The sequence below is a fragment of the Rattus norvegicus genome, chromosome X (genome assembly GCF_021556685.1).
Source record: "Rattus norvegicus strain SHRSP/BbbUtx chromosome X, alternate assembly SHRSP_T2T, whole genome shotgun sequence".
In the NCBI taxonomy this organism is placed as follows: domain Eukaryota; kingdom Metazoa; phylum Chordata; class Mammalia; order Rodentia; family Muridae; genus Rattus; species Rattus norvegicus.
The window spans coordinates 148,845,282-148,853,344 of NC_141554.1; the positions used below are offsets into that span (position 1 = coordinate 148,845,282).

The 8,063-nt window shown below is 38.2% G+C and overlaps 1 protein-coding gene across 22 annotated transcripts in view; it reads left to right on the top strand.

Annotated features, from left to right (window-relative positions):
* Ldoc1 (LDOC1, regulator of NFKB signaling) overlaps positions 1-8,063 on the top strand; it is a 272,724-nt gene that overhangs the window by 235,831 nt on the left and 28,830 nt on the right. For 9 of the 22 annotated variants that reach the window (XM_087600480.1, XM_087600485.1, XM_087600483.1 and 6 more), the window contains one exon: positions 6,341-6,369. The exons of the other annotated variants lie outside the window; for them this stretch is intronic. The gene's annotated coding sequence lies outside the window, so the exon portion shown is untranslated. The remainder of the gene's footprint in view (positions 1-6,340; positions 6,370-8,063) is intronic. 22 annotated transcript variants of the gene reach the window in all.

Here is an 8,063-nt window from a genome sequence, read left to right on the forward strand (position 1 = left end):
CAAGTTCATTTGCAGTTCTAATAACTATGACTCTCATTGAAAAAAATGGAGTGCCACATAAGGATCCTTACATAAGAAACTTTTCTCCATGATCTTCATGACTAGAGTGCTGAAGTACTTCATCCGAGGAAGATCAGTTAAGTCCTCTTGATGGAGTACTCTTAAGTTCCTGTTTCTGTATATCCATACTTGAAAAGAGGAGGGCCATTCTTCTCATCAGAAACAAGATGAATTGTTTATAAGTCTTAAAAAATCACAAGAGATCGACATGGTGGCTCACATCTATATTCCCAGAATTTTGTGAAGTTGAAGCAAATATATTTTATATCGTATGAGAATAGGCTAAGGTAGCTTATTACTCATAAGGAGACCTATTTCAGAAAACCAAATCCAAACAATCAGAACCAAGCACAAATTCATCACTAGCAAGATAAATATGAATGAAAATACCCCATGTGTCTATTCCAAACAAAACGTAAAAATTAGAATTCTTGGGGTTGTGGCTTTAGCTCAGTGGTAGAGCGCTTGCCTAGCAAGCGCAAGGCCCTGGGTTCGGTCCCCAGTTCTGAAAAAAAAAAAAAAGAAAAGAAAAAAAATTAGAATTCTTAGTTGATTTAATGGATAGTTTTTATAAGTACTGTCCTTCCTAGGTCTTCATACTTAACAGTCTGTTGTCCCCATTTATCAAGTTTTTGCACTACTTATTTATTTATATCTTGTCTAAAAATACATAAAAATACTCTTAAAATGTTTGCCACACCATAAGGACAGAATATTTGAAAGAAAATGTTATGCTGTAGCTGCTTGGTAAATGTTTCCTGAGATGACCACTGTGTATTCCACCTGTCTTCAGTAACTGTTTGAAGATTTTAAAACAGGGCAAGACATCACTGTACCTTGATATTATCATACAACCAAGGGAATTGATTGAAACCAGCAAGTGTGAGTAAGTGCTGAAAGGTATTCGCTAGAGAATAGAGCAGAGTGAGTTTCAGAAAAAGGACTGATTTTGACAGCTAGCCTCTTGTCTAAAGAAATGATTCTTTGTGGGTAACTTGAATAAAACAGTAATTCTCTTATTAAAGTGAAATTTAAAAAATAGGTATTGAGTAACTTAATAGCAAGGAGGACTTTGTCTCTATTACGTCACTGGTTAAAGTGGCAAAATAGTTTCTACAAGTAATTGGTTTGTGGCCTAATGTGTCAGAAAGGCTATACAATAGCTGAGATGAGGTCTTCTGAATGATCTGGTTGATCATCCTTTCTTCTTTTAAATATAAAATAAAGTTGAGGTCAATTAAATTTAACAGAGAAGGGTTGAAGAGTGTCCCCTTATTCAATGCCAGAAATATATTTCTATAAAAATATGATAGGGTTTTCATTACTGTGATACAATACCATGACCAAAAATTAAGTTGGGAAGGAAAAGGTTCATTTCCTGCATTCATCCATGTAACAGTTCATCATCAAAGTACTGAGGACAGGAAGTCACACAGGGCAGGAACCTGTAGGCAAGAGCGGCCCTGAAGGAGTGCTGTTTACAGCTTACTCCCCATGGCTTGTTTAGCTTGCTTTCTTATAAAACTCAGCACCACCACCCTGAGAATGGCTATACCCACTATGGGCTGGGACTCTTCCCCATCAATCACTAATTAGAAAAATGCCTTACAGCAGGATCTTATAGAGGAATTATCTTAACTGAACACCCCCCCCCCCGCCAAAATCAGATGACTTTAGCTTGTATAAAGTTGACATAAAACTAGCCAGTTCATCTGACTTTGGTTCGTTTGGGTATAGCAGCACTGACTAGGTTTTCAGCCTAGGTCCAGCAACTATGCCTGGCTCAGACTTAGTGACAGTCTCTGGATGGCCTACAGGAGAATATTTCTACCTGAAGTTTCGGCTTGCTTGCCATTAAGCAAATGCTGTCCCGCTTCCCTGTCTCTCCTCCCCAAACCCCCCATCCCATCTCCCTTGCCCTTTGCCTCTAAGACAGTACTCCTCCACCCACTCACCAACTCCTGCCTCACCACTCTGGCATCTCCCTACACTGAGGCATCAACCCTTCACAGGACCAAGGGCCTCCCTCCCATTCATGCCAGATAAGGCCATCCTCTGCTTCACATGTAACAGCAGCCATGTATCCATCCATGACTCTTTGGTTGGTGGTTTAGTCCTTGGGACCTCTGGGGAAATCCAGTTACTTGATACAGTTCTTCATATGGGGTTGCAATCCACTTCAGCTCCTTCACTCCTTGCCCTAACTCCTCCACTGGGGTTGCCTTACTCAGTCCAATGGTTGACTGTGAGCTTCTGCCTCTGTATTTGTCATGCTCTGACAGAGCCTCTCACGAGACAGCTATATTAGGCTCCAGTCAGCAAGCACTCCTTAGCATCAGCAATAGTGTCTGGGTTTGGTGTCTGTATATGGGATGTATTCCCAGGTGGGACAGTCTCTGGATGGCCTTTCCTTCAGTCTCTGCTCTACACTTTGTCCCCATATTTCCTTTAGACAGGAGCAATTTTGGGTTAAGAATATGTAGATGAGTGGGTTGCCCCATCTCCTAACTGGGGGCTGTGCCTAACCTCTGGATATTGTCTCTACAGGTTTTCTCCCCTTTGTTGGATATTTCAGCTAATGTCACCCCCATTGGGTTCTGGGAACCTCTTGCTGCCCTGGCATCTGGAACTTTCTAGTGGCATCCCTTGGTTTCCCACCCCCGACTGCTACATATTTCTGTTCATTTTCCTGACCCTCTGAACTTCTTTTTTGTCCCATATTTGATCCCTCCCCACCGTTTTTTCCCTTGCCCTCCTCTTTCCCTCCCATGTCCCTCCCTCCCTCTACATGATTATTTTGTTCCCCCCTTCTAAAAGGACTGAAGCATCCACAATTTGGTCTCCCTCTTGCTAAGCTTCATATGATTTGTGAGTTGTACTGTGAGTAGTCTGATAAGTGGACTCATCCACTTATCAGTGAATACATACCATGTGTGTCCTTTTGTGTTTGGGTTACTTATAAAATGGAATTCCTATAAAATTCAAACTAAAATATATTGCCAAGAAGCAAACATACACTTATCCAGGATAAAGTAGTGCAGGCAACATGGACTTTTCATGAACATTAAGAATTTGCTGATGAAACTTGATTGTTGTTATTTAATTTTATTAAGTTTTATAAAATCTATACTAGTTATAAATGCATTAATTACTTTTATATTGGATATATTTATTTGAGATAAGCTGTTTGCTGTATAAGTTTCCTAATTTATTTTTATAACATATATTTATCTTCAGAAAATGAATGAACCTTATTCTTTTTATATTTCTTTCAAAAGGACATGGACATTTCAATGAAATATATATTTTGACTGACATGCATAATTATGAGAAATATGTTCTAAAATGTCATAGAATATATACTCTTGATTAGTTTGTTATTTTATACAATAAAATTGTAAATAAGAAATATCTTAAAGAATATGTAACATTATAAAACAAGGAAAAAAGTTGGGTAAAATAATAATAAAATTTCCCTGGCATAGTAGTTTATATTCCACATGTGACTGAAGTTAAGCATACTTTGTATTTTCATGCCAACTTAATTTCAGTTTATGTCCCATTCTATCCGAATTTCATCTTTATGCTTCTAAGCATAGATATTCTTTGTTCAAATCAATAGATAAGGGTAAAAAATTGTGCTACACAGCAAATTTAGTAAACAAAACCATTCTAATTGCTTTTTAGCATAAAACTGATTCCCCTAATAAGATAAAAATAATCCTAAGATTTCATTTTTCAGTAGCTAAGTAGTATTGCATCAAACATATGGATGGCATTTTCTTCATCCAACTATCAGTTGATAAACAATTATGCTTATTGTTTTTGTGACAACTGACAATAGTTCTGCAGCATACATGGGAACACTCAAGTGTTTTTGACATGCTGATTTTATTTTATTTTCCATATATATACTCCATGGTGGAATTACTGAACTCTAAAGTAGTTCTATTTTTGGTGTTTGAAAACTTCCATACAGTTTTTCCATGATGTTCATAGAAATAGTGGGCTGGAATTCCATTTTATTTTATACCTCAGAGGCACGCCTTTAGTATTTGTGAAAATAACCATTCTTATTGGGGGTGGTGTGATGCATGGCACTGTGATTAAGGCAATTTACAGAATGAAAGGCCTTTTCGAGTTTATAGTTTTAGAGAGTTCATCAGCACATGGCATGGGAGCAATGGCAGCAGGCAGGCATGGCAGCTGAAACAGACAAAAGCTCACATCTCAAACCTATGCAGGAAGCAGAAACCATGAACCAGAAATGGCTCTAGTCTTTTTTTTTTTTTTTTTTTTTTATTATTAACTTGAGTATTTCTTATATACATTTCGAGTGTTATTCCCTTTCCCGGTTTCCGGGCAAACATCCCCCTCCCCCCTCCCCTTCCTTATGGGTGTTCCCCTCCCAACCCTCCCCCCATTGCCGCCCTCCCCCCATAGACTAGTTCACTGTGGGTTCAGTCTTAGCAGGACCCAGGGCTTCCCCTTCCACTGGTGCTCTTACTAGGATATTCATTGCTACCTATGGGGTCAGAGTCCAGGGTCAGTCCATGTATAGTCTTTAGGTAGTGGCTTAGTCCCTGGAAGCTCTGGTTGCTTGGCATTGTTGTACTTTTGGGGTCTCGAGCCCCTTCAAGCTCTTCCAGTTCTTTCTCTGATTCCTTCAATAGGGGACCTATTCTCAGTTCAGTGGTTTGCTGCTGGCATTCGCCTCTATAAGCTCTCAAAACCTGCCACCAGTGACATACTTCCTATAATAAGAACAAATCTCCCCAAACATTGTCAAACAGCATCACTGACTGGAACCCAAGTATTTAAATATCTGCAACTATGGGAGAGAGTCACATTCAAGGCACCATATGTGATATGTATCATCATTGATTTCATTTACATTTACCTGGTGATGGGTGATGCTGAACACCTTATCCTCTATGTTCTATTCATTTCGCTCTCCTCTGTTGTCGTTATAGTCACAACAGTGTTTTTGAAGAATCAGAAGCTCTTGGTATATTGTCTAATTTAGTAGGCTTATTATTTCTTTTTTTTATAATAGATTGTGTTTTTATTGTATCAAAATGATGACTACCTTAAATCAACAAAGATTTCTTCCTTTGTTGTAAGCATACAAAACAATCAATTTCATTGTGACATTTATATATCTATGTCATTACACTTCCCTCTACAACTATTGTCTCCATCTAGTTGGTTGCCTTTCTGTCCCCAAATAATACAACATTCTGCCTTCATGTCACATATATTCTAGTCCCTTCTCACTTAAAATATGTTATTATGTTTCCATGATCTGTACACAGACACACAGACAAGCACACAGAAACAGAGAGAATGTAAACAAGGGCGAGTGAGAGCCAAAGTGAGAGGGAGCACGAGAGACAGACAGACAGACAGACAGACAGACAGACAGACACACACACACACACACACACACACACACACACACACACACACACACAGACCGAGACAGAGATAGAGAGATAGAGAGAGAATGCTAATTGTGAATTGTCAACTTGGGAAAATTTAGAAACCCCTAAGTCATAGATGTCTAGATATGTCTATAGGAGGCTGCTTTGATTATGTAGCTGAGGTAGGAAAGTCCACCAACTGTTGGCACTATTTCCTAGGTAGGGATTGTAGACTGTATACTGCATTTAAAAGTCTCTTCATTCTATTTACCTTTAAAAACTTGATTGTAATTTGTAGGTATCATTGAATGAACTCATGATTTCCTGGATAATTTTTACCTGGATTTGTATGTTTTTATCGTTTGTGGAAGTTTTGTTACTTTTCTGTTCCCATAGCTTTCTCAAGTCCTCTTGGGCTCCAATAATGTTAATTCATTAATACTGTCCCTACATTCTCATAAGCTTTAGTGAAATACATAAAAATGGCAATCCATCCTTGCAAGTCTCTCTGTGAGCTTGGGTGGGCCTGTACAACTTGTTCACAGCCAACAGCCTATGATCAGGCACTGTGGAATTCTCCTAAACAGGATTACCTTAAAGGGAATTTCGCCAGTGTCCTGTTATTTATTGATAAAGCGCTGAGATGGTGTCTCACACTTATGGTCCAGCCTGGGATAGGATGAAGGCCCACACTACTGTAAGTTGCCTATGCAGAGCTTGATTGTGCCTAATAAGGCTAGCTAAAATAAATTTATGAATCATAGGATGGTATCTTCCTTTGTCCCCGGGAATTTTTCAAAGACTCTGTTTGTAAACAATTCTCACAATAGTGACTGTCAGTTTGTTCTCATTTTTAGGTTTCATTAGCCCAACAATGATATCCAAGGTAAGAACCCATGTCTAATTGAATATCTTAACCCGCCTTTTGCTTCATGCTATGCTGCAGAAGAGTTGGGGTTTATTGATGAAAGCAGTCTTCTAGCTACCAAAAATGATATTAAAGTGTGCTGCGACTGAATCTCATAGCCGTAGGAATTTAGTGATACTACTCATGGTTAAAAATCTTGTGCCATGATTACTGTATAGTTGGCATTAATGGAAACTCAAACTCAGTCATTTTCCACAGGGTCTGACTGGGAGTCTGCCTATGTATAGGAGACTTTGGTCTCTTCCTAGTTGTACTTATCACCATGATGAGCCCACTACTGATTTCCAGGATAAAATATCCTAGCTTTTCTACCTTGTTCCCTTTCTGGGGAGGTGTGGTTCTCATTCTGCCACCCAAAATTGGATTAGGTTTAGGCAACTTTTTAGCTGCCTGGATAAGGCAGTTCCAGGAACCAATTTCATGGGTGTAGTCTGGCATTGTTTCATTTGTTAAGAAAGGTAAAAATTTTCATGTCTATTGCCTGAATTGAATTCCTTCTCCCTTCAAACAAGCGTTCATCTATAGTGCTTGGAGCTGAGGAGGGATAAGACAGAAAACATTTTTCTGTCTTTCTTTTATATACTTTTCCAGTTTGTTTTACTAAGAGCAAGGACTGCAATACCTCAGCATACACTTTAGCTCAGATGAAGGTGGTTTTCTGAATTAATATCTGTCTCCACTTTACTGCTGGTGACATTATTACATAGAGGAATTTAGCCTCATCGTTTCTTCAGCAAAATTAGTTGCTTTTAAAAATTATCACATTTAGTGTGTGTGTGTGTGTGTGTGTGTGTGTGTGTGTGTGTGTGTGTGTGTGTGGTTTATGTGTTGTTTAGTTGAGTAAAAAGTTAGGCTTAATTTATTGTTATAGCACTTGCCTAGCATATATATGCAAGACTATGAATTTGATCCCTAGTACTGTACAAAAAGAGGGAGAAAAGAAGAAAAGAAGAGAGAGAGAGAGAGAGAGAGAGAGAGAGAGAGAGAGAGAGAGAGAGAGAGAGAATGGATTTAAAAATCTGGAAATATAAAAAAAGGAAGCAAAAGGATCAGATAAAATAATATTTTGAAGGAAATGTAATCATAAATGCAAGTACAGCCCAAAATGTAAAAAACAAATCAAAACCTAAAGATATTCTTTATACAACTCTAGACTACTGTATTTTTAAAGACTTACAAAATGGACAACTTTTCAGAGAAACAATACTTCTTAAAAACATTTCACAAAAGAAATCCTGGGAAAAGTGAGTATACCTGTAATGAAATAAGACAATTTACAATTTACATAGATAAAAAATACACCTGTGAAAAGTGTACCATCATACACAAGAACGTTTGCACACATATGGGTGATTTTATAGTCATCTTCTTTCAAACCCTTAAGGAAGACATGATGTCTTCATTCTATGAACTGTTCTCGGGCCTCGGCTTCCGAGTGACTGGGAAATAACAGCAATCCTCAATGAGCAGCAGCTGTGGTTCCAAACCTGTTCTGCTTCCCAGGAGCCAATGAGCCAACCAGTGTGAGAATTAGCCAGTTAAAGCAATTCTTATTGTTCAAAAAGTCAATTTTGTTCCCTAAATTATGGTTAGTATTTTATTGATGTTGGAAGATTTCAAAAAACATCCTGCATATTTTTCATATTCTAAAT